The sequence below is a fragment of the Oryctolagus cuniculus genome, chromosome 8 (assembly GCF_964237555.1).
Source record: "Oryctolagus cuniculus chromosome 8, mOryCun1.1, whole genome shotgun sequence".
Lineage (NCBI taxonomy): Eukaryota > Metazoa > Chordata > Mammalia > Lagomorpha > Leporidae > Oryctolagus > Oryctolagus cuniculus.
Window position 1 is genome coordinate 139,916,194 of NC_091439.1, and position 10,405 is coordinate 139,926,598.

The window sequence follows — 10,405 nt, forward strand, 5'->3', positions numbered from 1 at the left end:
TGACCTTGGTGAAATGCTGCCATGTCTGTGTACCTATTAAAAGATTCCCCCAGGATCTGGTGCTGTAGCGTAGTTAGCTGGGCCTCTGCCTAGGGTGCCAGTGTCCCATATGGGGGCCAGTTCATGTTTCAGCTGCTCCTCTTCTGATCCAGCTGTCTGCTAATGGCCTGCAAAAGCAGTGAAGGATGGCCCAAGTGCTAGGGCCCCTGCACCCGTGTGGAAGACCCAGAGGAAGCTCCTGGCTCCTGGCTTGGATCAGCCCAGCTCCGGTGGCCAATGCAGCCATTTTGGGAGTGAATGAGCGAATGGAAGATCTTTCTGTCTCTCCCTCTCTGTCTATAACTCTTCCACTCAAATAAATAAATAAACAGAACCTTTAAAAAGTTGCTCCCAGGGAACAGGCATCAGGATGCAGCAGATTTAAGTGCTGCTTGAGATGCATGAATCCCATAATGGAGTGTCATTCAAATTCTGGCTACAGTCCAGGTTCCAGTGGATGTGCCCAGGAAGCAGTGGATGATACCTCGGGTACTTGGGTCTCTGTCACTCATGTGGAAGATCCAGATGAAGTTCTAGTTTCCTGACCTCTGTGTGGCCAAGTCTCTGCTGTTGTGGCCACTTGGGGATTGGATTAGCAGATAGAAGTTATCTCTTTCTCTGTCTCTCTCTTCCATGCTGCTTGTCAAATAAATAAATAAGGATTTTAAAATGCTGCCATTGAGATGCTAAAAATTATCCATGAGAAAGAATTCTGGAATGAAGAGAGATAAGTCTCAGGCTAGAGAGAGTGTAATCTGGGCTCCACCCTCCAGAATTTGAAGAACTTTGGGTACACCTCATTGATGGAAGCAGATGATCTTTCTTGTAGCATAACTTAGCTGTAGTGTACATTAGGGGATAAGCCCATTCACAGCTGCCATGGGCAGTTGGGGAGTGAAAAAGAAGATGGAATACCTCTCTAGATTTCTCTCTAAATAAATAAATAATAAAATAAAAATGAAAATAAATAAATGTTTAAAGCCCAGGAAATCTAGTTTTTCAAATAACTCTTCGTGGTGAAATTGACCTAATATGAGGATTGATGTACTTCTGTTATTCACACTTTATATGAATATTTAAGCTTTGCTACAAAAGACCAATTTGCTCGGCTATGGAGAAATACTTCTGTCTCCACTTGGTTTGAGTCACAGCTTATGGTACTCATACATTTTCTGCCTCTCCAATTAATAAATAATAGCTTTTTATATTTTTATATTTTAAGATTTATTTATTTATTTGATAGGCAGAGTTACATACAGGGAAGGAGATTCACACACACACACACACACACACACACACAGAGAGAGAGAGAGAGAGAGAGAGAGAGAGAGAGATCCATTCCCCAAATGATGACATCAGCCAGGAGGGTTGGGCCAGGCCAAAGCCTGGAACTCCATCTGGGTCTCCTTGTGGGTGACTTGGACTCAAATGTTTGATGCATCCTCCACCACTTTTGCAGATGTCTTACCAGGGAACTGTATTGGAATTGAAGTAAGACAGGGTGTCAAAATCTTTAAGGATAGTGATTCCCAAACTTTAGTGTGCTTAGGATTCACACACAGAAATTATCCAATAGGTAGATTTCAGAACCTCACCCCAAGCATTCTTAATGATAGAAACATGAAGTCCAGAAATATACTTGCTGGTCAGCTTGAATCTTATAACTCAGGTACACTGTTTGGGGACCCAGAAACATATTGCCTGTTTAGGGGATCACATAGACACATTCCTCCTTAGAATATTCTAAGGTATCTACAAGGATATCTTGATTTAGGATAACTTTAAGTTAAAAGAAGCTTATTCAGGAGACAAATCAGATGATATTACTTATTTTACAAACAGATGTTCATTTTAGGAAAAATTTGGTACAGGTGTTTATTAAAAGATCCAAAAACCCCTCATAGTCTTCAAAATTGGATGTTATTTAAAATATGGTTTACACTCAAGTTTTCTGGAACATTGCTGTTGTCATGTTTCTTAAAATTCACACACATATGTAAATTGCCCAAAAATGTAACATCACTCCCCTGGTAACTTATTAAAAAATATTATATAACAATGGTGGTTTATTACATTCAATTAATTATTATGTCACCAGGGTTTTTATATCATCATAATTGAGTATGAGCCAACAATGGTAGGTTAGGGCATGAAAATCTTTTGCAGCATCACAATAGATTTTGATTTCACAATGATTTCTATGATATCGTAATTGATTATAATACCACAACAATGGTTTTATGGCATCACGATGGAAGTTTAAAACATCACAATGATTGTTTATGATATCACAATTGATTTTTATATCACAATGGTACGTTTGTTATGCCACAATGGCTTTTATGGCTTCAAAGTTCAATTAATAATGACAACATAGTAGCTAGTTTATGAGATCACAATTTTGTATTTATCACAATACTGGTTTATGTCATCACAGTGGTTTTCATGACATCACAATTTATTATGACATCACAATGATGGTCAAGGGAATCAGAATGTGACATCACAATGCAAGGTTTATAATGTCACAATAGTATGTATGGCTTCACAGTTAATTATGACATCATAGTGGTTGGTTTGTGACACGACAATTGTTGGTTCATTGTATCATAATATTGGTGGCCAAACAATGGTTTTCATGATGTCACAACTGATTATCATACCACAATGGCATTTTACCACATCACAATTATGACTCCCTAAAGTTAGATTTGTGACATCACAAATGGTTTTTATGTGTTCACAACTATGATATCACAATGGTAGCTTTATAACATCATATTGTTTTATTCACATCAGAATTGATTATAATGTCACAATGATAGGTTCATAACATCACAGTGGCTTTTAAGCCTGCAATATTGATGACATCAAATGGTTGGTTTATGACATTACAATGATTTTTATGGCATTTTGTGACATCACAATTGATCATGACATAACAGTGTCATGTTATGGCAACACAACGGTATGTTATGCCATCACAATATTGGCTTATGGCATCACAATAGATTTTACAACATCACAGTTACACCATGATAATGATGGTTTATAACATCACAATTGAGATGACATCAAAATGGTTTATAATTAATTATGTTATCACAATGGTGGTTTATGGCATCACAAACTGATTATGACTTCATATTGGTAGATATGACATCACAATGGTTTTTATGTTAATTGATGATTATGACATCATAATGGTAAGTATATAATCATCACATATTATTGATTAGGAAATTACAAGGATTTTTATGAAATCACAATTGATTATGACTAACTGATAGCTTTATGTCATATATAACATGGTCTTTCATATCATAACAGCTTTTGACTTCAAAATTATTTTAATTACCTCAATGTTTTATAACATATTGGCAGTTTTATGACATCACATAGAGGCTTATAATATCAAAATATTGGTTCATGACTTCACAAATGATGAATCACAATGGAAATTCATGTCCACACAGTGCTTATTTATGACATCCAATTGATTATTATCTCACAATGGCAGATTTAGGACATCACAATGATTTTCATGGCTTTAATTTGTCATCATGACTACACAATGTTTGACCTATGATATTAGAACTACATATTTATGGCAGCACAATATTTTTATATAACATCAAAATGTTTTTTCATAATATCAGAATTGATTATAATGTCAATCTTGTGTTTTATGACATCACAGTTGATAATGCCATAACAGTGATGATTTATGATACAGTAATTGACTAAGAGATCATAATCATAGGTTTATGACATCACAATGGTTTTTATGATTTAACAATTGAATGATATTATGATGTCATAATGGTAAGGTTAGGGTGTCCCAATTATTTCAGTGACCTCACAACTGATTTTGACAACACAGTGGTAGTTTTATGAGATCACAATGGTCACTATGACATCACTAGGGTTGTTTATGAAATTACAATTGACCATAATGTCACAATGGTAGTTTTATGATACCAGAATGGTTGGTTTATTTCATTATAAGTATTTTTGGGACATCACAATTAATTATGACATATCAAAGGCAGTTTTATTGCAGTACAATATTTTATGCCAACAAAATCCTGATTTATGACATCATATTGTTTTATGACATCATTACTCATTATAGTATCACAATGGTGGTTTAGGACATCTTAATTGATTATGATGTAACGACATTGGATTTGTGGCATCACAATGACTTTTATAATTTGACATCATAGTGGTTGGTTTATGATGTCACCCTGGTGGCTTATGAAATCCTGAATGATTATGACATCAACAGGGTTTTGATGATAATATGGTTGATTCCATAACAATGGTAATTTTATAAAATCACAGATTTTACATGTAATCACAATAATTTTTAGGGTGCACCCTGCCCTGCTGCCTTCTCCTTCCACCTTGCCACTGCCACCACGCATGCTCACTCCCACTCCTGGGCGCAGCAGAGGAGCTGCCCGCGGGAAAGCTGCGGGAAGCAGCATCGGGCAGCCAGGAGGGGGCTGTGTGTTTGGGCTGGGGTTGGGAGTGTGTTCCCAGTATTAAAATGAGGAGGAGGAAGGGCGGCAGCAGTGGCCCGGAGGACTGTAGCCCTGGTGGACGCGAGGGGCCTGGGGCGCGCCAGCGGCGCCGGCGGCCAGGATGAGTCACTGACCCTTCAGTGGGGGCAGAGGTGGCAGCGAGGGGGCACGCGAGCGAGCGAGCAGCGGCCCTGTCCGGAGGCTCCGCTCACAGGCACACACACACGCGCGCACACCTGCCCTGGGCCGCCCGCCAAGCAGCCGCCACTCAGCAGCACAGCGATTGCCCTGGGCGCAGGGCCGTGGCGGAGCCAGGCGACCCCACCACAGAGCCGCTCGGGAAACTTCTCCTGGGCTGCGCTCCCTCCAAGTGCTAGTCCACTGTGCTGCTCCTTGTTGACCCAGGCTCTGGCTGAGCGACTTTCGGGGAGGGGGCTGCCAAGAAGGCAAGGTGTTTGGGGGTGCCTTCACACACCCTCCCGCCCTCTATCTCCTCCCTCCCCCGTGCTCACTCCAGGATACCCGGACGCTCCAGCCCCGCGTCTTTGGGCAGGGACAAGGTCCGTGAGGCTGTGGTTGGCGAAGGTGGAATCAAAAGTGGCATTTCCATGCCTTCCCGGGGCTGCGCTCGCGACCCCCTGCCCGGCCCTCTCGCCATCCCCTGGTAGATGCAGTGGTCAGGGGTGCAAGTCTGTGGGGAGAAATTGGGGGCTTGTTAATAGCAGTCACAGTTGTTGGGGGAGAGGGCAGCGGCGAGGGGTCGCGGGGCTTCCCTCTGCGTTCCCCAGGCTGGGGGGAACAATGCTGCGACTGACAGCCCCTAGTAGACATTCTCTCCGGCCTGCTGCCCAGGCCCACAGGACAGAGGCATGGACTCCAGGGGACCTTGTCCCTTCCTGGAGACCTTGTCCACAGTCCTTGTCCCCCTCACCCCCGACTTTTGAAGAGAATCCTCAGTCACCACCTCACCTCCCCAGCACCGCCAACGTGTTTGGCTCAAAACGGATTTTGGTTTGTTGTTAAGATTTTCCCCCAACGAATCATTTGTCAGATCAATTTTATCTTCTTCCCTCCTCCCTCCTTCCCACTCTCCCTGACTCCTGACATTAGACATTTTACAAGACATGTATGTTGCTTTTCGAATTGCCCTCCATGACTACTCTTTTAAGACATTTTTTTTCTGTCCTTTCCCTGCTTAGGGGGGCGGGGGTAGGGGAAGAGAAACTAATACAATTTCAGAGGAAGTCACCTTCAGGTCTGTTGCTGGCTGTTTTTGTTTCGTTTTGTTTTGTTTTGGCATTGCTGTCGCTAGGCCATTACCAAGCTCTGATGCCCAGGCCAAAGGGCTCACCCAGGTTGGAAAGTAGAATCAGGGCCACTCTCTTATGTGACAGATGCCCCTGATACCACAGTAGCAGATACGCTTCAAGGCATGTATCATGTAGTCACACTGAAAATTCAGTCGCCCCAAACTAGATTTGCCTCCCAAACAATGGTCACACACCACAATAAGGAATGGTCTGAAGGGCTTGCTAAAAGTCATGAATCAGAGTTCATTGGCCAAGGCGTGCCCCCTTTCATAGAGTATGATTTCTTCCATTGTGTTCAAATGTCTCAACAGCAGCAAATGTCAAGAATTTAGAAGGTGGTACAAACATTTCAAGCAAGCAAAAGATAAAATGGTCAACATGGATAGTCTTTCTGAACTATCCCAGGGAAGTGCCAACCATGTGAACTCTGGCCTGTGGCCAGTCAGGGAACACAGCCCAGCAGCCTGCGTCCCCCACACAGCTTTCCAATGACAGCCAACCCTCTGTCCAGACCCCTCTTCCAAACCTGCATCCAGGACTTGTATCAATACCTATCAGTCCTCAGTTGATCAACAATCAGCTGGTGATGGCACAACTGTTGAACAGCAGTATGCAGTGACTAGACTGTTAGTCCAGCAGTCCTTAAATCAACAATACTTGAACCATCCTCCGTGTCAGTAGAGCTATGAATAAGACTTTGGAGCAACAGGCTTCAACCAACACAGAGGTGTTTTCTGAAATCTACCAGTGGGTTCATGATGAACTGGAAGGTGCAGGACACTCCCAGGCAGTATTTGCATGTATGGCTTTTAACAGAACTCAGGGCTGGCTTTCAGAAATCCTCCAAAAGGAAGAGGACCCCAAGATTGCATCCCAGTCTTTGCTGGTAAACCCTGGGGCTATGCAGAACTTCTTACAGTTACCAGAAGCTGAAAGCAACCAAATACACCAAGATGAGAGGGAAAGGCGTTTGAATGCTGCCTCAGCCATGGGTCCTGCCCCCTGATAAGCACCCAGCCATCCTCTCTGGGTGAAAACAGATACCATTGCTACTGAGAGGAATGGAAGGGGGCACTGTGGCATGAAAGGTAAAGCTGCCTCCTGCAGTGCCAGCATCCCATAGGGACACTGGTTCAAATCCAGGCTGCTCCACTTCTGATCCAACTCCCTGCTCTGGCCTAGGAAAGCAGTAGAGGATGGCCCAAGTCCTTGAGCCCCTGCAACCACGTGGGAGACTGGGAGGAGGCTCCTGGCTCCTGGCTTTGGATCAGCACAGCTCCAGCCCATGCAGCCAATTGGTGAGTAAACCAGTGGATGGAAGACTTCTCTCTCTCTCTCTCTCTCTCTCCCTCTCCCTCTCCCTCTCCCTCTCCCTCTCTCTTTGTGTAACTCTTTCAAATAAATCTTAAAAAAGATTTAAGATTTATTTTTATTTATTAAATATATGAAATTTTATTTTATTTATTATTTTTATCTTGTCTTTTATCTTTTATCTTATTAAATCTTAAAAAAGGTTTATTTTATTTATTTGAAAGTCAGAGTTACAGAGAAATAGAGACATAGACAGAGAGATCTTCCATCTGCTGGTTCACTCCCCAGATGAATGGGTGGGGCTGGACATGAGCTGATCTGAAGCAAGGAGCTTCTTCCAAGTCTCCCACATGGGTACAGGGGCTCAAGGGCTTAGGCCATCCTCTACTGCTTTCCCAGGCACATTAGCAGGGGGCTGGATGTGAAGTGGAGCAGCCAGGACTCGAACTAGCATCCATATGGGATGATGGTGTTGCAGGCCAGGGCTTTAACCAACTGCACAACAGCACTGGCCCCATAAATAAATCTTAAGAGAGAGGAGGGGGATTGGGAAGCCAGAGAACAATACCATGAACATTAATGCTTTCATTTATGATGAGATTCACCAGGAAATGAAAGCGCCACAGTGCCCCAAGCAATGTTTGCAAGGGTTGTGGCAACCAAAAGCCAGGGATGGTGTGTAAGCTGTTATGCTGGAAAGAAGATGCTTCTCCAGAAAATAGGACCTTGTGGGAGAACCTCTCCATGATCCGAAGGTTCCTCAGTCTTCCTCAGCCAGAATGGAATGCCGCTTATAAACAGGAGAGCAATGGGGTGCATCACCATGGCGACAGGCCCTCCCACTTCAGCAATGCTCCACCAGAGCGGATTCAGTAGCCTAGCACTGCCACCCCCACAACCACAGCAGCAGCCACAGGCAGGCCCCCACTCCCAGCACGGCAGCCCACAGTAGCCTCGTCTGCTGAGTCAGAGCAGGAAAACCACAAACAAGCCCTGGGAATCCTCCAGTGCATCCAAGATGTAAGCCTATACCCTGATAAGAGGTCATCCAGACTCTGTCTGCCCAACTTGACCTTCCCTAGTACACCATCATCAAGTTCTTTCACAACCGGTGATATTATCTCAAGCACCATGGCAAATGGAAGACAACTCCTGTTTAGAGGTGGATGTGGCAGAATATAAAGAAAAGGAGCTGGTTAAGGATCTAGAAGAGTGTCCAAGATGCAAATGCTAACATCTTTTTTTCAGTGAAACTAGAAGAGCTGTCAGTGGAAGGAAACAGACATTAGTGCTGATTTAAAAGACTGAGATAACAGTATTATTTTCATCCAACAATACCACTGGTATTTACTTACAAGATGAAAAGTCCACCTTGCATTCTCTCAAAAAATCTTTGTTGTTCATTGTTTGGCCAATCAATCTTCAGAAGCCTGCACAAAGTGGGAGATAGGATGGTTGCGGGTGGGAGGGAAGCTATGAGGGGGAAAAGCCGCTATAATCCCAAAGTTGTACTTTAGAAATTTGTATTTATTAAAAGTTAAAAAAAAGGAATGCTAAAAAAGTTGAAAGTCATGAAAGGAATAATGCGGACTGCACTAAATGTTTTACTCTGTGTTTGATATTGAAACGTGTTCACAGAACACACCAAGGTGTGTACCCATAAGCATGGAACAAGTGCTTTTTATTTTTAAATTATTATTATGGAGCCTCAAACAAGCATTATAACTTCTGTGATTATGATTTCCTTTTCTTTAATTATTTCTGTAACACTCCACACTGATCTTTGGAAACTCACCCCTTTTTATAAAAAAGAGAGAAAAGACTTTGTTACTCTATTGTATGTTCCAAAAAAACTATAGACTGTGCAATGCAGTTTAAAGATGACATATGCCAACAAATGCCTTGTATTATATGGCCCTGACATAATTCAAATTTGTTTTTATTTTGGAAAAAAGTTCACTGTATTTTTTAAAAAAGAATAATAATTTCTATGACATCAAAATTAACTATAAATGATGAGGGTAGTTAGTGACATGAAAATATTTATGACATCAGAATGTTCATAACACTACAATATTGTTTTATGATGTAAATATTTTATGGTCTCATATTTGGTTCTGATATTGCATGGAGGTTCATATCACAATTGATGATGATGTCACAATGGTAGGTTTATTATGACATATTGGTTCAATGGCTTCACAATTGATTATGAAATCATAGTGGTAGTTTTATAATATGATAATCAATAGGACACCATAATAGTTGTTCATGACATCATAATTATTACATCACAGTGGTAGGTTTATAATATCACAATGGTTTTTACAATTCACCATTATGACATCACAATTAATTACACAAGAATTAGTTACAGATTTCTTGTAACAAATTTTATGTCACTGAATGATAGCAGGAATTTTGATCGTATATTTTCAACAAATGAATCATAACAAAATGTCTGTATGTGCACTTACTTGTAATGTGATTTTTGTGGGATCCCTTTTAGAATTTGTATAACTATATATGGTTTTCATAATATCTGAAGATCACTTGTCTTTTAATGATTTATTTACTTAAAAGGCACAGTGATGGAGACAAAAGGAAAGACATATATTATATATGCTGAAATACCTGCAACAGCCAGGGCTGTGCCAGGTTGAAGCCAGGAGCAAAAGGCTCCATTCAGGTCTCCTGAATTGGCAAGAGAAACCCAAGAATTTGAATATTGTCTGCTGCCTTTCATGTTCATTTGCAGGAAACTGTATCAGAGAAATGTCTTGTCTGGGTCTCAAACCAGGCACTCTGATGTAAGAGGCTGGTGTCCCAAGCACTAGCTTAACACACTGCATCATCATGCCAGTTCTATGAGGATCTCTTATTCTTAATGCACAACCTAATTTATTCAGGGCTATTAGCTTATTTCTTCCTATATATTACTTTATTTGAATTCCTTTTTGTCCCCCTATATTTCATTTGATGACATAGATTTCTCTCCTGTTTTCTCTTTGTATTTTTGGTTTGTTTCTCTAGTCTTTTTTCCAAACTATAATTCTGTTTTTAAATATTATATTCATTTACTTGGTTATTAGAAACAAAATATGGTAGTGTCATATTTTGCACACTTACCCAATTCTAAGCTCAAGAATGATATGCTTTAATACAAATGTCATAATTTTTACTTTACATTGGTAATTATTTTTTTAAAAGATTTTA

At 41.2% G+C, this 10,405-nt stretch overlaps 2 pseudogenes; both read left to right on the forward strand.

Moving 5' to 3' along the window:
* The first annotated feature begins 452 nt into the window (after positions 1-452).
* LOC127482678 (uncharacterized) lies at positions 453-7,062 on the forward strand (annotated as a pseudogene).
* A 415-nt stretch (positions 7,063-7,477) lies between these two features.
* Positions 7,478-8,497, forward strand: LOC138843359 (DNA-binding protein SATB1 pseudogene; annotated as a pseudogene).
* The last annotated feature ends 1,908 nt before the right edge of the window (positions 8,498-10,405 follow it).